Source organism: Perognathus longimembris, chromosome 1 (genome assembly GCF_023159225.1).
Source record: "Perognathus longimembris pacificus isolate PPM17 chromosome 1, ASM2315922v1, whole genome shotgun sequence".
In the NCBI taxonomy this organism is placed as follows: Eukaryota; Metazoa; Chordata; class Mammalia; order Rodentia; family Heteromyidae; genus Perognathus; species Perognathus longimembris.
In genome coordinates this window covers 121,524,246-121,549,759 of record NC_063161.1, presented here as the reverse complement: position 1 = coordinate 121,549,759, position 25,514 = coordinate 121,524,246, and the positions used below count along the sequence as shown (strand labels likewise).

Sequence of the window (25,514 nt, the reverse complement as noted above, 5' to 3'; positions counted from 1 at the left end):
TTAGGGTCTGACTCACTTCACTTAGTATGATTTTTTCCAAGTCCTTCCATTTCCTTACGAATGGGGCAATGTCATTCTTCCTGATAGAGGCATAAAATTCCACTGTGTATATGTACCACATATTCCTGATCCATTCTTCTACTTAGGGGTATCTGGGTTGGTTCCATATTTTAGCAATGACAAATTGTGCTGCGACGAACATTGTTGTGCTGGTGGCTTTAGTATGTTCTTGTTTGTAATCTTTTGGGTAGATGCTGGGTCATCTGCTAGATCATAGGGGAGCTCTATGTTTAGCCTTCTGAAGAATCTCCATACTGCTTTTCAGAGTGGCTGAACCAGTTTACATTCCCACCAACAATGAAGTAGGTAGGGTTCCCTTTTGGCCACATCCCCTCCAGCATTTGTTATTGTTAGTTTTCCTGATAATGGACATTCTTACTGGGGTGAGGTGGAATCTCAATGTTGTTTTGATTTGCATTTCTTTTATGGCCAGTGATATAGAGCATTTTTTTCATGTGTCTATTGGCCATTCTTATTTCCTCCTCAGAGAAGTCTCTTTTTACATCTTTAGCCCACTTGTTGAGGGGGCCGCTGGTTCTTTGAGGATTTGTTTTGCAGGAATTTAATATTTTTAGTTCTTCATATATTTTAGATATGAGGCCTTTGTCCATTGTATGGCCGGTAAATATCTCCCAATCTGTGGGCTTTCTGTTTATCTTGCAAGCTATGTTCTTTACCCTGCAGAAGCTCTGCAGTTTGGTGCGGACCCATTTGTCCAACCTTTCTTTGATTTGTTGCATTTCTGGGCCTTTGTTAAGGAAGTTTCGTCCTGTACTGAGTAGCCCAAGTGTTTCTCCTATTTCTTCTGTGGTGTTTTCAGAGTATCTGTTTTTATTTTGAGGTCTTTGATCTATTTGGAATTGATTTTGGTGTGGGGTGATATGTAAGGATATAGTTTAAATTTGTTACAGGTGTTTTGCCAGCACCATTTGTTAAAGAGGCTATCTTTCTACCATTCTATTTTTTTAGCTCCTTTATCAAAGATTAAGTAGGCAAAGATCTGTGGGTTCATTTCTGGGTTTTCAGTTCTGTTCCATTGGTCCTCAGGCCTGTTCTTGTGCCAATACCAACCAGTTTTTAATACTATAGCTTTAATACAGCTTGAAGTTTGGTATTGTAATCCCTCTAACACTGTACTACTTAGGATTGTTTTTGCTATTCCAGGTCTTTTGTTATTCCATATGAATTTCTGGATTGCTTCCTCTTTTCATTAAAAAATGGTGTTGGGATATTAATGGCTATTGCATTGAATTTGTAGATAGCCTTTGGCAATATTGCTATTTTCACAATCCAGGAGAATGGGAGGTTTTTCCACAGTAATGCCATTTGTGACATCAATTACTTCTAGTCAATCATGCTCAGAGCTACCCTGTTTATTATCCTAAACATGGGATTCATCAGGCCAAATCCCTAGATATAAAAATCTGTACACCTCAGAATACAGTATTTAAAAATACAGTCACCATTAATACACTTCTCCCCAGACAATCTCTTCATACTCTAACTACCATCACCTTGTATATTTCTCTGCCTGTCAAAACTGGTTTCTGTACATCTTTCAGCCTACTGTATACTTGGTAGATCATCCATGATAGTCCTTTCTTTGAAGATGCACTAGATGAAGGATGGCCACAACATTTCTAGAAGTACATTTCCTTCTGCTTGAATTTTGGCAGACAGCTAAAGCAGTACTGTATTTCTAAGCCCAGTCCTTACAGTGACTCAGCTTCTACTTCCTATCTCTTAAAATACATGATCTTCCTGTCCATTTACTATACAGTGGGAAAGGGTAAATTAGATCCAGAATTGGCAGTTTTAGCTGATGTGTCACCCAGTGACAAACTGCCTCACAATTTCCAAAGCTATACCAATTTAAGCCACACTGAGGAAGGAAAAAGTTTGTCACTGCCAAGTCTGGTACAAATTAAATATTCCAGAAAAAAGCAAATGATTATAACTGTAAGCAACTATGTTTTTGACTATTGTTATATGGTGATTGATGTCAGAAGACCAGTGAGTCCATCTCTGCCTGGTATTTCTTCTCCTTCCTAAATATACAATTCAAATGTCACTTCATTTAAAAGAATAAAGTCTTGATGGGGGAGAAAGATGGAAGCAGTGACATTGCTCAAGATGCATTTTATTCATAAATTGAGATATATTTTGAATCAAAACCCCTTTGTTTAACTCCTTAAAGATAATAAAAACATTATATTTACAAAAATCAACCTGGTGGTGGTTCACATCTGTAATCCTACCAACTGAGGAGGCTGAAATCTGAGGATCACGATTCAAAGCCAGCCCAGGCAGGAAAGTCCAGGGAAAACTGGAAGTGGAACTGTGGCTCAAGTGATAGAATGCTAGCCTTGAGCTGAAGAGCTCAGGGACAGGGCCCCGGCCCAGAGTTCAAGCCCCATGGCCAACAAAATAATAATAATTAATAATAATAAAGCAGAGAGCCTTCCTCAATCTATTGAGGCCAAATTAATTCCTCTTTTGTATTTCCTGACCCAGAACTCACCCTTTTGTTAGCATTTGTCCACTTCCCAAAAAGCATTGTAAATTTCTCATGAGCAAGACTTGTACTAATCTTTCTACCTTTGTGGCTGACATAATTAAATATCTTTAAGAGTTTTAAATCGCACACTGTGACGTTTTAAACCCTATATTATAACTTTTACTTTTAGTTTTATTTTCAGTTCATGTGCACCAAGCAATACATATTGAGATAGGAATACATTATAGATAGTCTGTGGCTTTCTGCCCTCAGTGCATATGTCACTGAATTACCCCAGGTCATTTTCTCTATGCTGTATGATACCGATTTCTGGGAAGTCACCAAGCTCAAATTTGAACAAGGCCCTAAATAAACTCAAATCTTACTGGAGAAACAATTGGCCTTTTTCTCCTAGGCTCCATGAGTTTTAGGATAAACATATAGTAACTGTTATAATGTCTAATGTCTTGGCAAGGAGCCAAAAGAAACATCTCCAATTGTACTATTTAACCTTTTGCCAGAAAATTAAAAGCCTACTTCCTAAATGTCTTATTATCTAACAGCTTCAATCATCAACACATGAAATTCAAAACCCAAGGCTCTTTTCTCAAGGATAACCCATGACTACTCAATAATCCAAAATTGTTTAAAGGTTCATTTCATGCATCTTACTACTTAAGAAAAACTGTGTAATTGACATTAGAGCTACGTTTTACTCATAATTCTCAGTGCTTTGAGCTAAATTCATGGTCCTGAACCATTGTCTCAAATATCCAATAAATAATATATGTGAATTAAGATTTAATATCATACTCCATGATTGAAAGAAAAAGGAAAGCCTTTTCAATAAGTCAGTAAAAATGTTGTCTTTGCTCTAATCTGCCAATGAACAAGCAATTTTCACTTATTTTTGTCTTAGCTGTCATAAAACTGTGGACTAAATTTTGTGTTCCACCATAGCCTTACCAACAATGTCAAATTATAAGAAAATTGCAGTGCACTCTTATGCATTCATCAAAGTATGCCAGCCAAATATTGTTAGCTTAACTCTCATTGCCAAACACATCTGAAGGTTAAAATTGCATCTCCCTTAAAATAATAAGTGCCATTCCTTCTCTATCTTGAAGTTGGAGATAGAGTCAAGGGGGGAAAACACTAGACCAATAAAACTGAATAGGCTAAATATTAGGCTAAATATTTCTGGAAAGAAAGTTTCAACTCAAAATGTGCAAATCTCTCAAGGAGACACTAGATGTACAAACTGAGTGAAGTTCTTCATCTGTATAGCTTATCTATAATGTACTTCACATTCTAAGACACAGAATGGGTTGTGATAGACTGAATTTCCTATCACAATGCAAAAGCTGATATCCACCATTTCTTATACAGTACCAGTAGTAGCTCATATGCTATTTTCCAAGGAGAAAGAACTGCTTCAGTACAAGCAAGCAAGACCAAGGTCTCCAAAAGCAGACAAATGGTCTTCACAACATTAGTCTCACAGAAGCATAAGGCTCAAAATAATTCTGATGTTACCAACTGCATATAATTCAACACTTATAGTAGCTCACTGATAAGAAATGATAATCTTACCTCCTTTATAAAAGGGATAAAATGTATTTGTTTGCACAGACTAAGTTGACAGAGAAGACTTGAAGTCTAGAGGGCTCATAAGCTTATTTGGTTACAGATATGATCTTTAACTTTTCCTAGCCAACGAAGCCAAAAGTAAACATTTCATAACTTCTAACGTGTGGTTAGCAAATACGGTTGGCCTGTGCTCATATCCCTAAAGCCTGGAGTACTGAGCAGAAACAGTTTAGCTGGAGCTCCATAGCTACTTGCTGAGCTCGCTCCTGGTAGTTTGATAAAGAACAGGGGGATATTTTTGACCCACTTGCTGACTTGTTTGTTAAATGATTTCTCAAGTCCATCCATTCCAATTTGTACATAATCAGCCCATAGACGAAGAGAGGAATGCTCTAGGAGAGTAAAGTTAGTTAAATACTGAGACCTCTGTAAATGAAAAAGATATTCATCTAAAACATGACATCAAGGTTGGCTCTGATTCCTATTTTCACCAGCCCTGGGTACCTCCAAGTTGTCCTTGAAATTTCAAATTCACTGTAGACATTTCCAGACACATACAGGACTTCTTTTTTTGTTGTTTTTGTTTTATTTATTAAGGTTTTGACTTGGATGCCAGCTCCACTTGGAAAGAATGTGGAATATCAGAGCAAAAGACCTTCACATCCATCAAAAAGGGAAAGCAGCATTACAAACCAGTGAGGGCAATGCAGCCTAAGAGCCTGGAAAATCTATCCTAGGTCCCTGCTTTCCTTGCCTTCCAACAGCACTACTGATGGACTATCATTCACCTTCCCATAGGTCAAAGGCAATACTTGCCATAAGCCTCCACTCTCTGCATATATTAAATTATGAGTTTGGGAAAATGGGTAAGTAAGCAAAGAATTTTTATTTAGAAATGCTGGCTCAATATGGTTTATGGTTAGAAATATGACAGATGATCACTTTATAAACTGATATTTTCATTAAAATAACCAACCATCTGTGCTTTACAATCAGCTATTAAGATTCTATTACAAAGAGGTGACTCTGGTTTCATGGCCTTTCCTGTGATGGAGCTTTATTGGCTGCTCTGAGAACTACCTTTGCTGAGTTGTCATTACAGCTGATGCATTGTACTTCAGAGATATGCAACAGAAAAGAAAGCTTGACAGTTCAAATGTAACACTGTCACTTCATGGGAATTCTCTGCTATCATTTTTATGCTGTACTTTTTGCTCATATCTGACTTAACCCATTTGGAATACTTAGTAAAGTTCTAATTTCCCAAAATTCTGCTCGTGGCATTTCTGATAGCAAATTTTACCTGAAAAGAAAATCTCAGATACAGTACAAACTTTCAAATATCTACTGTGAGCTGCATAGTGGCGGCTTGCACCCGCATTCCCAGCTACTCAGGAGGCTGAAACCTGAAGGACCAAGGTCTGAGACCAGCCTGGGCAGAAAAGTTGTTGAGACTTCATCTCCAACATAACTACCAAAATTCTACTGGAGTAATGGCTCCATTGGTAGAGCTAACTGTAAACAAGTAAGCTGAATGAAGCAATGAAATCAAGCCCAGTGTGGGCACAAAAAGAAGGGGGGAGACAATAGTGTCTTTTTAATCAGAGAATCTGAGATGAGAACATAATTAATAGACTGACTACCTAAAAATCATAAAACTTTTTGCAAAACTCATCAATGGTAATGATTAGTATATTAATCATTATATTATTAATATATAATGTATATTGATAAAAAATTCTATTGTTTATTATTAGTATAGACTACATAAGAAAATATTTGCAAAAAGTTGAAGAAGGAAGTGATAGTAATTATCATTGTATAAAAAGAGCACAGATGATAATAAGAAAAGGAAGAAGTAAAAATGTACCACCACAAGGAAAGAATTTCCAGAAGGGAAAACTGTATGATAAATAGATATGAGACTATCCCAAACTCTTTATTAGTCATAATTTTCTGAAAGCCAGAATCAAGAGAATGTACATATAATTGTGATGGTACTTGCTAGATTGACTTATATGATCAGAGGCTAGATAGATTCCCAAAATGTTTGCTTGCAGGCTAAAAAGCTGGAGAAATCAGTAACTCATTCAGTCCAAGAAGCTGGACTTCTCAGAAGAAGAAAACCCAAAGCAGCCCCAGATTGAAGCTCAAATCCTAGAATCTACCTGGAGAATTACTGGTGAAAGTGCACTTTCAAAGGCTAAAGAATGTAGAGTCTGATATCTGTGGAGATAGCACTGGCCATAGCACTATAACCATCTAGAAGAATCAATCTGAGCAGCCCACAGACCCACATGATACTGGATAGTGCTGACCATATTCAGTGATTTTTCTCCCTCAGCTAGCTGACCCACACACCAATTGCCATCCCAGTTGACCTTGAAGTATACTTTACCAATTTCCCAGGCCTCTCTTAATCCAGTGAAGTTGACATCTAAGATTAACTACTACACTGAAACTTTACAGTAATGAAGAAAACTAAAACATTACCAGATATTTTTGCCTTTTCAGGTTAGGTAAAAATTTAAGATGTAGAAATATCCTTTTGAGGAAAGAACATGGAAAGCAATAGGGACTTTCATAACCCATTGATAGGAGTTTAAAGTCATAAGGTATTTTTGGAGAGCACTTTGTCCAAAATTTTAACACTCAACCATCCGAAAGTGTTCAGCTTGCTTCCACATATCCAGCAAATAAATAACTACGCATATGTCCAAAGAATCACATACAAGGAAGTGTATTGCTTTTTTCTTGCACTGAGGGCTTTGCACAAACTAGGCTGGCTCTACACACTGAACCATGCCTCCAAACTTGTTTTGAGATTTCTTTTTTTAGATATAGTCTCACTTTCCACCATGACATGTGTTTCCTACTTTGGACTTCTGTAGTTGCTAGGACTACAGGAATACAGAGCCCCATCCAGCTTCCCACCATTGTAACAGAATTTCTTGGACATATTTAACCCAGGCTAGCCTGAGAGCCATGATCCTCCTGTTTTCAGCCTCCTGCATAGCTTGGAATGACAGGCATGAACCACTGTGTTCAGCTATGGGTTAATAAAAGGAATTAGAGTTTACTACATTACTGGCCTTAAGATGAAATTCCCCTATCCTCTTCTTCTCTAATAATTAAGAATACAAGCACGCACAACCAGTGCCTGACTTGTTGTTTTATGCTTTTAAGAAGAAATAAATCAGTTTAATTTCTGTCAATCAGAGCATAGCAAAATGAATTGTGGTCTGTCAATTTTGTGGAATGCAATGTACTTAGTAAGCAATTATATTGATTTATGCAGACTGACCCTAAAGAATCACCAAAATAAAGTGTTCACAAATGATAAACTGTATGAGATCTCATTGACATTTTCTAAATGTATGTATGTGATTGCATTTATAGACCAGTGTATCTGTAAATACATGAGAAATGACCAGAACAAATGCTGTTCCTAAAGTTCCCAGAAAGAGATGCTAGGCTACTTTGAAGTAAGGTTTCAGTGGTAGAGAAGGGGCTAGATTTGTGAGATATCTAGAAAGTTAAATCTAAAGGAGTTTAGTACTGGCACAAAAACAAACATGAGCACCAATGTAACCGACTGGAAGATCCAGAAATAAACTCACACATCTACAAAAGAAGCCCAAATGCATGATGGAAAAGGATATCCTCTTTAACAAAGAGAATGGATGTCCATACACAGAAGGCTGAAATTGAACCCCTGTCTCTCTCCATGTCCCAATATTAATTCAATGGGATCTAAGACCATAACATTAAACCTGAAACCTTTGAGAGTACTATAGGATTGTATAGGAGAAAACACAAGAGCTTATTGGCATAAGAACTTCCTGAACAGAATTCCAACTGACAGCAAAAGAATTGGCCAATCAGATTACATTAAGCTAAAAATAAACTTCTGCACAGTGAAGAATATTGTCACTAAGCTATAAAGCAGAATATAGAAAGGGGGAATATATTTGCAAGACATACATCTGACAGGGATCTAATAACCAGAATATATGAAGAATCAATGACAACCAATAACTGGGTAAATGAGCTAAATAGAGATACAACTGAAGAAGTAAAACTTGTCAATAAACATAAGAAGAAATGTTCAATGTTCCTTGCCATAAAGGAAATGCAAATCAAAATGGCATGAAAATTCCCCCTTGGCTGGGAATATGGCCTAGTGAGAAGAGTGCTTGCCTCATATACATGAAGCCCTGGGTTTGATTCCTCAGCACCACATATATACAAAAAAGGCCAGAAGTGGCGCTGTGGCTCAAGTGGTAGAGTGTTAGCCTTGAGCAACAAGAAGCCAGGGACAGTGCTCAGGCCCTGAGTCCAAGCCCCAGGACTTGAAAAAAAAAAAAATTCCACCTCATCCAGTCAGAAAAGTCAACATAAAGGATACAAACAACAAACACCAATAAGGATTGGGGAAGAAAAGACTGTGACTCACTTGGTAGAACGTAACTTAGTGTAATCACTAAGCATTACAGTTTGGAGATTCCTCAAAACAACTAAAAATAGAACTAACTCTATGATCCAGCAATATCACTCCTGGGCATTTATCAGAAAGACTGCAAGATAGGATATATGTAAGAACACCTGGCTAGGGGGCTGGGAATATGGCCTAGTGGCAAGAGTGCTTGCCGTGTATACATGAAGCCCTGGGTTCGATTCCTCAGCACCACATATATAGAAAATGGCCAGAAGTGGCGCTGTGGCTCAAGTGGCAGAGTGCTAGCCTTGAGCAAAAAGAAGCCAGGGACAGTGCTCAGACCTTGAGTTCAAGCTCCAGGACTGGGAAAAAAAAAGAGCACCTGACTATTTGTGTTCATGTCAGTGCTATTTTACAATAGCAAAGTTATAGCCCAGATGCCCTATGATAAAAGGATGGAATGAAAAAATGTAGCATATGCATATAATGGAATTTTATTTGGCCATCAGGAAAAATGAAATTATGTCTATAGCAGGGGAAATAGATAAATCTAGGGAAAACTTTACTGAGTAAAGTAAATCAGGCCTAGAAAGACAACAGGTACAAGTTTTCCCTCATTTGTGCATCTTAGACCCAGAATACAAATTCCCATGCAAATACACACTGGAGCACATGTGTATGTGTGTGTGTGTGTGTATGTGTATGTATGTGTGTACACACAGCCAGTCTGACGAAAGTACACAAGGAAATGAAAGTCTATGGTATAAAACTTTTGAACAGGGCTGGGGATATAGCCTAGTGGCAAGAGTGCCTGCCTCGGATACACGAGGCCCTAGGTTCGATTCCCCAGCACCACATATACAGAAAAAACGGCCAGAAGCGGCGCTGTGGCTCAAGTGGCAGAGTGCTAGCCTTGAGCAGGAAGAAGCCAGGGACAGTGCTCAGGCCCTGAGTCCAAGGCCCAGGACTGGCCAAAAAAAAAAAAAAAACTTTTGAACAACTAACAAACCACTTAAAAATGAATATTAGGGAGTATAATGAAAGAAGATAGATGAGTGGAAAAGAAAACTGGAAAAATTGAGCCAATACTCAATTATGCAAGTGAAATAAGACATGGAAATCTTGATGAGACTGATGAAAGAAGTGGTACATGGGAAAAAGGGAATAGTGCAAGGGGTGACTGATCAAGATACATGGTAGAGTACACTTTTGTCTTGAATGTAAGTTTATCTGTTTGGGGAGGGTAAGGGGGAGCACAGAAATGGTAGGACAAAAGGTGAACAGACACAACAGTGATACTAGACACGATGCTGAAAACAAATTATATAATTTGTGGGAGAGGTGGATCTGGAGGGGAAAAATCTGGGAGAAAAAGAAGAGGTGACACTGTTAAAAGATAATGTACTTATTGGGGCTGGGGATATGGCCTAGTGGCAAGAGAGCTTGCCTCGTATACATGAGGCCCTGGGTTCGATTCCCCAGCACCACATATACAGAAAACAGCCAGAAGTGGCGCTGTGGCTCAAGTGGCAGAGTGTTAGCCTTGAGCAAAAGGAAGCCAGGGACAGTGCTCAGGCCCTGAGTCCAAGGCCCAGGACTGGCCAAAAAAAAAAAAAAAATGTACTTATTATCTGACTTATGTAACTGTAACCCATCTGTATGCCAGCTTTACTATAGATAGATATCTAGATAGATAGAGAGAGAGAGATAGATGACACACCAAAAAGGACATGTTAAAGGTGCAATTCCCTTGTATTTGAAGGTCAAAATTAAAAGTTAGTTCTTTTAAAAAGACATTGACCTGGTTGAATGCAGAGGTGAGGAAATTAAAAAAAAAAGACAGAGTCCTCCGTGCTCTATGCGGTCATAGCTGACATATGTATTTGGATAGTAATGACATATATTGAAATTGAAGGATGACAAAATTTGGAGAGTTTGAGAGTTTTAATTGTGGACATGCTATCTTATCAGATGGCTTTGAGGCATCACAAAACGATGACAACAATGCAGATGGCCAGGCCTTGTGATTCATAAATACATCATCACAAAAGGATAACTGGGCATGTAGAAAGGACCCCAGGGTGGGGGGGGAGGGCAGGGGAAGGGAGCTCCTTAAGGTATTGTAACTTACTACCAGAGAAAAGAAAATGAGTTTGCGAAGGAGGTAGAGAATAAGTGGCCAGATGATAGAAGAAAAATCAGAAAGAACTTATTGGTATAGCAAGTCAAACAAGCGTATTTCTGATCTTAAACCCCAATAAGGATTTAAAATCATGTCCATTATATTTAACTTTAAAATTTGATTACAGAATTAGTGAACTAACATATGAGAAGCTATTGTTTCTATAAGGTATACAGCAAATTTTTAAATGCCATTCCTCTGGACACAAATACTTAGCTAAAGTACATAAACCTTGTCCCATCGGCCTAAAATAAGCCTTTACCCAACTAATAAAAATTCTCTAATTTTATCAGCTTCACATAGCAAATTTTTTTCTTTCTCCCATCCCCTATGGAAATTTATTAAGAAAAAGTACGGTCTGGATGAAATTTAAGTGATCAATACATTTGTTTAAAACAATATTTGCACTTAAGCAATTATGTACAATTGCATTCCTTTTTTGGACCTTCCAAACTGAGTGCAAAAGATTTAAATTCTTCTTAAAAAAAGAAAAATAGTTTTCCTAGAGGAAAAAGAAACCTGGAAACTTAGCTGTGGAAATATTTCTTTTTGCATTTTTTTTACAGCTTTGGACTAGATCTGAAATCATTTTAGCACTCATTCCATGGATAAAAATTCTAACTTAGCTTCAGCAACTTGGATATTTGAGACCCTATGAATGTGAAGTATGAGTAACAAAAATAATTGCTATAAACCTTCTACTCTTGTTTGGCCAGGAAAAACCACCATGCTCCTACCTGGTAAGAATTGCTAACATAATGTAACGGAGAGGCTAGCTAATGCATGTGATATTTTTTGAACCTTGCTGTCATAAAATAACATTACAAATGGGATAGTCTTGATGTTTTCTTTGAAAACATAAAGTGTGCTAAGAGCCAATAATAACATCCATTGTGTTTAACATGAAAATTTTAAATTGTTCTATTTTATGGTGAGCACTCAGAACTAAGAGTGAGAGTAAGTTTTATATGAATTCAGTATTAGTACTCAGAGTTAATAACTAGGAAAGAAGCAACAGAAAACATGGCTCCCTTTCATTAGAAAATCTCTTCAACAAACATTTTTCTTCTTTAATTCTAATCAAAATCCATAAAATCCTTTTGTTGTTTACGTGTATTAGTTTTAAAGATTTTTCACGATGCTCATATGATAACTGGAATTAGAAGACATGTGGGAGCTTAGATGGAATTTGTCAAATAACTTCTCTTCTTGCATTTTGATTGTAGAGCTCTTTGCGAAGGATAGAATTACTTTTAACATTTTTCACTGAATGTTGGCTTTTGGAAGGTGCAGAGTATCCCACTGAATCAAAGACAAGGTCCAGGTTTGTCTGTGGAAGGCAGATGAGGGAGTGTTTTGAATTAAACTAAAGCTTGGGTCAGGAATTGGAACTGGGTCTGGGAATATGGTCTAGTGGCAAGAGTGCTTGCCTTGTATACATGAAGCCCTGGGTTCAATTCCCCAGCACCACATATACAGAAAATGGCCAGAAGTGGCGCTGTGTCTCAAGTGGCAGAGTGCTAGCCTTAAGCAAAAAGAAGCCAGGGACAGTGCTCAGGCCCTGAGTCCAAGCCCCAGGACTGGCAAAAAAAAAATAAATAAATAAATAAAAGGAATTGGAACTGGGTTGATGAATCTGCCAAGAATATACATAAACAAAAGTCCACTACATTGTTACTAAACAATAGGCTATGGATCAGAGATTATTTTGTAAGGAGAGATTTTGAATGTAACTGTTATAACAATAGAACAAAGGTATTCAAAGAAAATTTAGGTACTGAAATTGAGTTAATTATTTTCCTTTGTAGGTCTTTCTCCCTACTATTTGGATTTTTCTAATCCTCCAGGACCTGGTACAGTGACTGTTATAGTAACTACTTAATAAAGAGCTAGGTGAATTTATACAATAATGAGCCAATTCAAAATCAAGTCAATACAACCTTTTCAAATCTTTACAAATTAGTAGATAGACTAAAATGAATTAAAGGATTGACATTTTTACGCTTACCCATCCTTGAGAATATTTTTGAAGTAGAACAAATGGTTGATATTATCAAGAAAGTTGCAAAACTATTCTAGCAAAAATACAAGGATAACAATGAAACAAAAAGAACCACTCAGTCAGCAGATGTCTAAGTAAAGACTTTCAGAATAAGGAAGCTACGTGGCTCTGGTACCTAACTAAGCTGAGCACAGACAGGCAACCCACAGATGTAGGAGCTAAATAAATGATTCTTGCTGTGTGCCCTAAGATTTTGTGAATGGCTTTTATGCAACAGTGATTAATCTGATAACTTGCAATATTTTGCCTACCATAAACTCTGAATTGCCTGTAAAATCTTTTTACTGTGCTACAAAGCCACTTTCGTCTCTCACTTGAACTACTGCCATCACCTTGCAGTTAGTCTCCCTCTATCCATTTTTCTCTTTCCAATTTTTTGCCAACGGCCTCCAGAGTGATCTTTTGAAATGCAAATTGGAATAAAATTCTACCTACTTTAAAACCTTTCAAGCGATTTCCACTAAACTTAAACTACAGCACAAAATCTTTACATGATCAACAGGGCCCTACATGAAATGCTACTTTCGTGTATAAACAGCCTCATGAAGTTTCTCATTCTCACTCAACATTCTAGCCACACTGACTCATTTATTTTTGTTTTGTTTTCTTTAAGAATATATTATGTGCTCACCCCCTTCTGGTTCATTGTACAGATGCCCCTTTGCATTACTTTTTTGCAATGTTTACTTCCCTATTCTGATTAATTCCCACTTTAGTTTCAAATTTAGGTAAAAGTTCACTTTTAATGCCTCCTGTGACTCTATGTTAAGTAGGGTATTCATAAGGCCCCATAACACTCTGTATTTTTGTGTCGGTTATCACAACCATTATGCATTTATTAGTGCATTTATGGTTAACTACCAGTGTATTTCACTAAAGTAAGGTGTCAAAGATGAGGTATCTCTTTGTAGCCACTATATATTCAATGTTTCTAGTACACTCTAGACTATAGTTAATGTTCTATAATATTACTTTTATTCTCATATCTAGTTGACTTGTTCTTTTCTGTACCATGAGGCACATGAAAACTACTTGAAGCCAGGCACCGGTGGCTTACACCTGTTTCCTAGCTACTCAGGAGGCTGAAATCTGAGGATCATGGTTCAAAGCCAGCTTGGGCAAGAAAGTCCTTGAGACTCTCATCTCCAATTAACTACCAGAAGATTAGAAATGGAGTGTAGCTCAAAATGGTACAATGCTTGCCTTAAGCTGAAGAGCTCAAGGACAGCGCCCTAGGCGAGAGTTCAAGCCCCATGACTGACCAGAAAAAAAGAAAAAAACTATTTGAAGCATTACAAAAAACCTCCTGTCCTTGTTAGTTTGAAATTGGAATGTGCATTTATAAGTAAAAGCATGTGTTCACATTCTTTTAGATTATTCTTTCACTTCTGCTTTCATGCCTTCTATTTGCAATGCACTGGGGAGTGTTGGATAAATAATAGTTCTTGTTTGCTGTGGGGAATATAGATTTACAAAGATTTCAAGGTTTAACCTAGAATTTTGGAGTTACATAGACACATCAATCGATGAGTAAGTAGATAGACAAACAGAACAGATAGATGAATAGGTAGACAGACACAAAGACATCAACTATACAGTACATTTCACTAGACTGGTTTGCTCATAGATATGTGGGTCCACCAGCATCAGTGGATCAGAGCTAGGAATGTTTAAAGCAGTATGAAAGTTCACCTGCATTCTAGGCTTTAAACTAAAGAGTAAAAAGAAGCTTACTTTTTCTGTTGGCCAAACCCCTTCACAAGGAATCCTAAAATCAAAAGGATAAAGGTCAATGTTTAAAACCAATAGGGACATTTTAATAAAAGGTGCGGAAATAAAAAATATTGAAGTAGAATACAGATGTGTTACCAATAGATACACATAGAAACTAGATAGAATATATGGTTCTCATGGCATTTTAAAGAGTATGTTCCCTACTATCCTATGTTGACCTGCAAAATACATTTATAACATTGGTGATTATCTTTTTTGTTTTATAATTATACATTGCAAAATTTATAGAGAACATTGTTAGTGTTCAAATAAGTAAATCATTTTTGTGTATCTGTCATAAATTGCAACAATGAAATCTATCCTATGTAATATTGATACTTGACTTCATCACTATAAATTATGATTCATATTTCTATATATATAGTTAAAGATGGATTATGAATGCTATTCCTCTTCTCAGCAAGAAAAATTTTTGTTCCCACAATATTGAGACCAACTCCCTTGACAGTATGACTAATGTCTATGGTGAGACATTTAATAACTTCAACAAAGTCCTACATAGTTTTTCTTTAATTCATGATGATCTATGTATTTTATAACATGTACGTCAATCTGATGTTATTATTATATACTATATTTGTGAAACTAGTCTTTTTAATGTAGTTTTCCTTTTCAATAATCATATTTAGAATTTAGTCTGTTTCCAACACAAAATATTATATGCTCCTTAGCAAATAAGGAAACCTATCAACCTGCATAAAATTGCTTACAATAGGAGACTTTCTAGATTGAATCACAAAAATATAAAATTGAACAATTGTATATTTAAAAGATAAATCAATAGAGGAAAAGCTAAAGGAATCAAATAAGTAGAAGATTTAAAGATTTTAACCTGTGTGAATATCAATTAACATTAAAAGGAAAGTAAATGGCTATAATTAATACCTGTTAACTGCTTTTGGCCTTCAGGCTTGACCTGACCAATGATGCATAATAATTAGAAAACATTTCATTACCATCTGGCTTCAAAGGATTAAACTGTGTGAAAAATGACTGCAAACTGTAAATTTTTGAAGCAGTCTAACTGTTATTTCCATTATTAGTATTAAATGATGTACCAAGTAGGCAGACTTTGAAATTTCAATAAATATTCAATGATGTAAAAACTTTGTACAACTGTTTACGACATTATTATGGAGATGAGTAACTTATCTCTCCCACTAACCATAAAAGCACAAGTCACATTTCACATTTCACTGAGATTTTTTTTAATTTTTATATTAGTGCTACCAATTTATTTTCAAACAAAATCATCACAGAATTAGTATGAAGAAAGAATTTACTTCTTCTATGTTTTTACATAGGCTTAAAATATAGGAAATTTCCACAGCCTTACCATTAGTCAATCATGTTTATATTCATTTATAGAGTTTAAGACAAGGCTAAACAATTATGGATTCGTAAGTCTCAAATATAGCCTACTACTGTGAAACCAGTAAAACTAGATGTGGGATGTAAGCAAAACGTTATCAGCTTCCTTAGTTTCATATGCCTCTATGATATAGTTATAGGTTCACTCTGAATTTAGAAAGTTAAAGTTGCTACAAATAGACACATGTATTTAAATTTAAATTTAAATTCCACAAAAGTTTGTTTCACAAGAATTATGAGGCCTCTGAAAGATACAATAGAGGTATGATATGGTAAGATCTTAACACTTTGTATCTCTGGCTTTCATTCATTAAAGAATAGATTAATAATTACTGTGTCTTCAAATGTTATATTTTTTTAGATACTTTCTCATGTAAACTAATGGCACTTCTACACAGAGACATTAAATATGATGTATTGTCATGCCTATGCAAAGTACTTGTCACAAGGAAAAAGTTAATTAATGAATTATAGAAGAGCAAGGAAGAAAAGAAAAAAGAGAAAGGGAGGGGGGAGGGAGAGGGAGGGAATGACAGGGAGGGAATGACAGGGAGAAAAGGGAGAGGGAGGAGAAAGGAATCTTTTAGGAAAAATACCAAATACTTGATGTGGATTCACTCCATTCAATCATCCATTCATCTATTTACTTGAGTACCTTGTGGGTACTAAGCATTTTGCTAGGATTTACTGATGCAGAACTGACCAAGACATACCATCTGCTTTCAAAAAGTTTGCATCTTCATAGACAAACTGACCATGAGTAATGTCTAAATAGGATAATAAAGAATAAATCCCCTTAGGAAAAGACAAAAAAAAACTTTGATCAGAAAACTGATAGATATATTTTCAAGAGTGTGCCAGGCATCTTTTAAGTTCATGATGAACTAGTAGGAATGGCTGGTGATTCCCTGTTATAGAACGGTAATGTATAAGGGCCATTGACATATGAGAAACTCACAGATTAAAAAGTCAGGAACCAAATGATTCTGTATTTTACTCAAGAGCAAAAAACAAGATCAACTGCTCTATCTACTAAAATATTGGACAAAAAGAGGGAGTAGAATGCAGGCAAGAATGCATTGCAGCTATCACAGAATTGAGCAAAGATAAAGGAAGGGGTAGGTCAAAGAAGGGTGAAGATGTTGAAGGAATGACACCAATCAAGATGAATAATATACATAAATTGCTTTGCTAAATGGCAAAACAAAAGCGCAGTATATAACCTAAAGCTTAAGAAAATTGGTGGGATGGGAGGGGTGAGTTAGAATGTTAAAAGGTGTGACCTTGATCAAGAGGCATTGTACTCATAAACGGTGTGCTTTAATGGCAACTCCTTTGTACAACTACTTAAAGAAAATAAACATGCTCAAAAAATAATAGATACTTCTAGGAAGTGTGTTGAATAAACAGGCATCTAGCTTTAACTCCATATGTAACCATGGGAGCCACTTTCATATAATGAAAGATATCATTTTATCACCTATGAAAACTACGATTTTATCCATCAGTCCAAAATATGATGATTTTTCAGTACAGATTGAACAAGACAAAGTGCATGTCACAAAGAAAAAAGTTAACTCTGATGGAACCGTAGACCAAGAGAGATCAGATAAAGGGGGGCCAATGGCAGATGTTTACACTCTTCGAGATGGACACACAACTCAAATAGCCAAAGACTTGGCCCGTGAAGTGCCGTTGAATATAATCAATGAACATCAAAAAATAGAAGCTCGAATGCATATTTTCAATTATATTCAAAACAAAACTGCAGCTGCAGAAATCAAGGTAAGCAATTATGAAAAGCAGACTTAGTGGCTTACAATTTTAGGTTTAGATTCCACATATGAGAGAAAATGTGATATTTGTCCTTCTGACTCTGGCTTCTTTCACTAAACATGATGATCTCGATTTCCACTGATTTCTTTGCAAATTACATAATTTAATTCTTTGTTTATATATGCACTGCATTTTTTATTCAATTACCAGATGTCAGACCCACAGGCTGCTCTCATATCTTTGGCCACCATAAACAGTGTTATTATAAGCATGGGTGTGAAGGTACTTCTTGGGTGTTGATTTATATTCCTTTGGACATATGCACAAAAATTGTATCACAAGAGAATATAGTAGTTCTGGGGGAAATTATTTTTTTTGAGGAACCACCATGCTAATTTCAATAGAGTCTGAATTATTTTTCATTCCCACCAACAGTATATAAGCAGTCTTTTGGCTAGGAATATGGCCTAGTGGTAGAGTACCTGCCTCTCATACATGAAGCCCTGGGTTCAATTCCCCAGCACCACATATATAGAAAAGGCCAGAAGTGGCGCTGTGGCTCCAGTGGTAGAGTGCTAGCCTTGAGCAAAAAGAAGCAAAGGACTGTGCTCAGGCTCTGAGTTCAAGCCCCAGGACTGGCAAAATAAATGGTCTTTTTCGTGGCATCCTCATCAGCATTTGTTGTTTTTTTCCTTGATGGTGGCCATTCTGACTGGTATATTATAGCATCTCAGCATTACAAAAAGAAACAGAAAATTAATAAATAAATAGATAAATAAATAAAATAGAAGCAAAAGAGCAAATTATTACTCAGACGTTTTACATTCTGTGTCATTTTTTAAGTGCTAGCAAATTCCCTGAATTTTGTGTACTCTGAGATTTTCCTCTTGGCTTTCATGTTACCCACCAGCACCTGAAAAAAAAAAACTCAAAGAAGTCAGGTCATGACATGCTGTTCATCTTCGCCCATCTATCATAATCTTCCCATGAAAATAATTTCTGGATAAAATAATAAAATAATATTCTGACACAATTTAGCATCTTTGGAGATGATGCTACTTTCAAAGAGCTACTTTGAAATCTCATCGTGTATTCTTACGCAAACAATGCTGTACATTTTTTTAAAAGATGCCAAAAAGTAAAGTATAGTACACAAATGTTTCTGAGCAGCTTCAGGACTTTCAGAAGGCAATGTGGTACACAAAAGATTGAGAAAACATAGGAGTAAAGTGTCTGTTCTTGATTATATATACTACTGTACAAAGTATATACCTTAACATCCTGGCATGTTCTCTCTCCCCCCCCCCCCTCTCTCTCTCTCTCTCTCTCTCTCTCTCTCTCTCTCTCTCTCTCTCTCTCTCATCTCTCTCTCTCTCTCTCTCTCTCTCTCTCTCTCCCTCCCTCCCTCTCTCTTTTCCAGGCTTGGGGCTTGAACTCAGGGCCTGGGTGCTGTCCCTGAGCTTTATTTCCCAAGGCTAGCAATCTACTACTTGAGCCACAGCTCCACTTCTAGCTCTTTTGGTACCTAATTGGAGATGAGAGTCTCATAGACTTTTCTGTCAGGGCTGGCTTTGAGCTGAGATACTCATTTTAGCTTCCTGAGTTGCTAGGATTACAGGTGTGAACCACTAGCACCTGACCCTAGCTCTCATTTTTAAAAATCCAATTATGGTTACTTAGGAAAGGACACTTCTTTCTCTGGGAATTAGAAATCACTAGCTATAACAATGTCATTTTATGACTTGTGACATCAGGCTTTAATACTCTCATAATTCTTCCCATGGGTTCTATTTGCACTTGTTTTTAATTTTAATTTTTTATTATTATTATTTTTTTTTGGCCAGTCCTGGGCCTTGGACTCAGGGCCTGAGCACCATCCCTGGCTTCTTCCCACTCAAGGCTAGCACTCTGCCACCTGAGCCACAGCACCCCTTCCGGCCGTTTTCCATATATGTGGTGCTGGGGAATCGAACCGAGAGCTTTATGTGTAGGAGGCAAGCACTCTTGCCACTAGGCCATATTCCCAGCCCTTTGCACTTGTTTTTAATGTTAAACACAATGCCATAAGCAAATCAGTTGTATCTGTCTATTTATCATAGGTTGATTTGTCTGTCTAAAGCCTTTCAAATAAAAAAGGAAATGCTATTTTTGCCTCTGTAAAGTTAGAGGTGCTAAATTCAATGACCTCTGAGGTCACTATGAGTTCTATATTTTGTAATTCTAACATCAGGTCATTTCAGGCTATAGAGTCCAGGGAAACATCTACCACATGGATTATTTGAAAAGATTCATTTATGAATAGTTAAAGTAGCTATTAGCTATTAAATAGCATTTAATGTTCTTATTTGAACTAGTATAATTTTAACTAATATAAGCTCGATTTTTATTATCACATATTAATTGTCCAAAGTAAAGGGTTTCATTATGACATTTTCACACATTCATACAATGTACTCTGATCATACTTTACAATCATTCTTCTTCAATGAAACAGGACAGCTGCCAAATTCAATAAAAAACAGTTTGTTCAGTAATTTCTTTAAATTTGTAACTGGCAATTTGTCAAAATATCCAAATCTAAGATATGAAGAAAGAACTTGAATTTCATACAGACTGCAGAAAAAAATTAAACTGTAAATACTACATGTATATCTATAGGTAATGAAGTTAATTAGACCACAGTTACATGTATAATAAATATGATTTAAAAAACCTAGCCACTCTTCATCAAATTACATTGTGCTTCACCATTTTGACATCAGGCATATTTCAACTTAAATTTAATGATTGTTTATATAGCAGTTCATCTAAACTGCTATATGGAGAGACTATCATTTTTATTATCATCAATTGGGCTCAGAAAATTTAACTATTGTCTTTCTTAAAGTAACATATCAAATGCTAGAAACTTTGATTCTCTCCTCTTTGATTCTCACCTCTACTACCTTGCAGGTACCCACATTAACTCAGATCACCGAAGCACCATATGCTGTATTAATGAGATGCAAAACTATACAGTGGAGAGTCATTACTTTCATGGTCCCATGATAAGCTCTTTAAAATTAAACTAATGAAAGCACACTGTGTGTGAAGTTCACCGGGTAAAGGGGGCAAGAAAATTTTACATATTGAGACTAAGTTAGGCCTAAGAATGTGGCTCAGTAGTAGAGGGCTTGCCTAGCATGCATAAAGCCTAGGGTTTGATTTCTCTGTACCACATAAACAGAAAAGGATGAAAGTGATGCTGTCGCTCAAGTGGTAGAATGTTAGACTTGAATGAAAGAAGCTCAGGGACAGTGCTCAGGCCCCTGAAATCAAGCACCAGGAGTGTCCAAAAAGTAATAATAATAAAAGTAAGAACAATTTTATAGGAGCAAGAACAACCTCTGGCTCAGGCTCCTTTCTGTTCTGAAGACATAAATTAGCAGCTACAAGGAAAGCAAGAAAACTTTTGGATATATTTTTACACTGCCCATTCATATGGGAAAGTCTAAAAATAACAAATAAACCAAAAATGAAATTTATTTGGTTAAGGTCCTTCAGTATGACTTGCTCTTGGTTTTAGAGAAGAATCAAAGAACTTCAAGGAGCAAAAGCAGAGTATCAAGATTCAGTTAAAAATATTCTAAGTTAACATTTATGTAGCACTTCCAAGTTTGCAAACTATTTTGAAGGCTAAACTATATTGGGGATCAATATCAAGCATTTTCTGAGCTGAGGAATATAGTTAAAGATTTTTCACAAGAAGTTTTATGACATTCATTTTCCCTCAATTGTAGGTAAATCAATTATCAGCTTGGTTCCTAAGCAAGAAGTTTGTTGTTTTTGATTAAAGGAGGAAGATATATAGATATGTAATTACTGAAATAAAAAAACCAACAGCAAACAGGAAATTTAGGAATGAGTGCACCATTCCTTATTTAAAAGCAGTATCAGTTATTATGCAGATGTTAGTGGAAGTATTATACCTTCATCGAAACAGCATGGTGGGCCTAGCAATGTTAGCTCACACCTATAATCCTAACTACTTGGAAAACTGAGAACAGGAAGTTCGTGTTCAATACCAGTCTAGGTAAACACGTTTAAGAGACCCCTCCTCAATCCATACATTAGTGTGAGAGTGTATACTTATCAGCCTACACTACATAGAAGGCTGAGATATGAATGATTATGGGACAGTAGCAGGGCCTTGAGTTCAAGCCCTAGGACTCGAAAAATAAAAGAAAGAAAAATAAGAATATACAGCAAAAATCTTTAACCTAGATAGTGAAAAATTAAGCTTTAAACAGTTACATTGGCAGAGCATAACAATGAGCTACAAAGAATGATAATCCAGTGAAGTAAGAAGGCATCAAATTCCATTAAAAATCAGCTAACATCTTCATGGGGCAGTGAGATCCTATGCAGAACTCCTAATCTACAGAACTATAAGATAATGAATTTCTTTGATCCAAGATTCCAAGTATGTAGTAATTTCCTATATCAGCAACAAAAAATTAAAAGCTAAGAGAAGTTCTGAAAATAAGATCTAGAAGGGACAGCCATGCCATTATAGGTTTTTCAAGCAAAGAAGGCTATTCATGCTACTGGCTTTGAGCAGTGATTGAAGAACAGCTTCTACTTGCAAAGAAGACTGGGGAGGATGCAGGGATTCAAGGTCTCCAGCTTAACTGTGATCTGCATATGTGTTTCCTTCCTAATTTTTAGGATCACATTCTTTCCTATTTGGTTCTTAAACTTTACATAAGGCAGTCTAAACAGCTGAGAACCCAACTGATATAATTCAGCCACTTGCAAAATGAAAATGTAATTTTTGTTTCTCTTAGCCCTTCAGGTGATGACTTTCTTTTAGGCTTACCATAGGATCATTTTTGTTTTATTTTGGAAGTACTTGGGTTGAATTCAAGACTGTGTGCTTACTAGGAAAGTTATACCATTGGATTGCTGAGACATCCCTCCAGCTCTTTTCTGTACCTGTCACTTTTAAGATGGGGTCTGACTTCCTCCCAGTTATCTGACTATGTTAAGACAACAGGTACATACCACTGTGGCCAGCTGTTGGCCAACTTTTTTACCCCAGCGGGTGACAAATCAGTCTTCTTAAGGAGTTAGGATTGAAGTTGTGTGCCACTGGGGCTAGGATACTAATACTGAATGTTTTAGGTCATTTGTATGAGATGGAGCTAGAAACTTGAACCCTTGAGTTCATCTATTTCTTTTTTTTTTTTTTTTTTTTTTTTTTGGCCAGTCCTGGGCCTTGGACTCAGGGCCTGAGCACTGTCCCTGGCTTCCTTTTGCTCAAGGCTAGCACTCTGCCACTTGAGCCACAGCGCCACTTCTGGCCGTTTTCTCTGTATGTGGTGCTGGGGAATCGAACCCAGGGCCTCATGTATACGAGGCAAGTTCTCTTGCCACTAGGCCATATCCCCAGGCCGAGTTCATCTATTTCTCTCACTTTCTTCAGAGCAATCTATATCATTGTACTTCTTATTTAACTTAAATTTTCTAAGGTGGCCAGTACATGATCACCCCTAAAACTCACCTGGTGTAGTTACTTGATTAAGAGTATCTAGTAGCAATATTAAGCTTATCTGTCTTGTGACATCATACTGTGAACACCCAATGTCCTCTATATCACTGAGATAAGGTCAAAACTATAAATGTAATTAGATTAGATAGCCAATTCTCAATACATATAACTAATATGTGAATATCCTTATAGTTCTGTTTCTCTAGACTCACCTCTGTACCAATACCTATATCAAAGTGCAACCTGAAACTATATATTAAGAAATGTAGTGAAAGGAAATTGGCTTACACATCTGTAGGGGTTGAAAGAGGAAGGTCAACATCTCTGGAGTAGGCCCATCAGGAAGGAAAACTGACAATTCAGATATGGGCTAAAGCTGCTGTACACAAGTAGAAATTGGGGATTTGAGGGGCTAAGGGAGGAAAAGAGAGTCATAGCTCTGGTTTTAAAAGTGTCCAACTAAAGAGCAAGGCTGAAATCAGGAAAGCAATTCCTTTTCAATAGCCGCAAAAAAACATAAAATACTTAGGAATAACCTGAACCAAAGAAGTGAAAGACCTCTATTTTAAGAACTTTAAAAACCCAAAAAAGAAAATTAAGGCAGAAGTAAGGAAATGGAAAAAAAAATCCCATACTCCTGGATTGGGAAGATTAACATTACAAAAAATGGCAAAAATGCCAAAGGCTCTCTACTAGTTCAATTCAATGCCTATAAATATCCCAACACCATTCTTTAATGAAAAGAGGAAGCAATCCAGAAATTCATATGGAACAATAAAAGACCCTGAGTAGCAAAAACAATCCTAAGTAGAAATATCAATACCAAATTTCAAGCTGTATTACAAAGCTATAGTAATAAAAACAGCATGATATTGGCACAAGAACAGGCCCAAGGACCAATGGAACAGAACTGAAAACCCAGAAATGAACCCACAGATCTATACCTACTTAATCTTTGATAAAGGAGCTAAAAGAAAATAGGATGAAAGAAAGACAGCCTCTTCAACAAATGGTGCTGGGAAAACTGGCTCAACACCTGTAACAAATTAAAACTAGATCTTACATATCACCCCGCACCAAAATCAATTCCAAATGGATCAAAGACCTCGAAGTAAAATCAGATGCCCTGAAAACACCACAAGAGAAATAGGAGAAACACTTGGGCTCCTCGGTACACGGACGAAAACTTCCTTAACAAAGGCCCAGAAATGCAACAAATCAAAGAAAGGTTGGACAAATGGGACTGCATCAAACTGCAGATCTTCTGCACAAGCAAAGGATATAGCTTGCAATATAAACAGAAAAACCCACAGATTGGGAGAAGATCTTTACTGGCTGTACAACAGACAAAGGCCTCATATCTAAAATATACATAGAACTCAAAAGTTAAATTCCTGCAAGACAAATCCTCAAAAACCAGCAGCCCCCTTAACAAGTGGGCTAAAGACCTAATAAGAGACTTCTCTGAAGAGGAAATGAGAATGGCCAAGAGACACATGAACAAATGCTCAACATCACTAGCCATAAAGAAATGCAAATCAAAACAACACGGAGACTCACCTCACCCCAGTAAGAATGTCCATTATCAGGAAACCTAACAATAAATGCTGGAGGGGATGTGGCCAAAAGGGGCCCCTACTACATTGTTTGTGAGGATGTAAACTTGTTCAACCACTCTGGAAAGCAGTGTGGAGATTCCTCAGAAGGCTAAACATAGAGCTCCCCTACGACCAGCAGATCCCAGCATCTACAACAAGATTACAAACAAGACCACACTAAAGCCACCAGCACAACAATGTGGAAACAACTCAGATGCCCCTCAGTAGATGAGTAGATCAAGAAAATGTGGCACATATACACAATGGAATTCTATGCCTCTATCAAAAAGAATGACAACTGCCCCATCAAAAGGAAATGGAAAGACTTGGAAAAAATCATACTAAGTGAAGTGAGCCAGACCCAAAGAAACATGGACTCTATGGTTTCCCTCACAGAGAATAATTAGTACATGTTTAGCTCAATCATAGCAGAAGATACACAAGAGCCCAATAGCTATGCCCGTATGAACACATAAGATATGCTAAGTGAAATGAACTCCACGTTATGGAAACAAGTGGTATATCATTGTTGTAATTATTTTCAACATGCCATGTGAAACCACTACCCTTCTTTTTCTTTTTTTTTCTCTCATGTTCCCTTCCTGTGGCTTTACCC

General features: G+C 36.7%; 1 long non-coding RNA gene across 1 annotated transcript; it reads left to right on the top strand.

Annotated features, from left to right (window-relative positions):
* Position 1: 1 nt before the first annotated feature.
* Positions 2-24,839, top strand: LOC125355794. The gene is made up of 4 exons (XR_007211731.1): positions 2-40; positions 10,348-10,360; positions 12,826-12,828; positions 24,687-24,839. It is a non-coding gene; the product is annotated as an uncharacterized LOC125355794 (long non-coding RNA).
* The last annotated feature ends 675 nt before the right edge of the window (positions 24,840-25,514 follow it).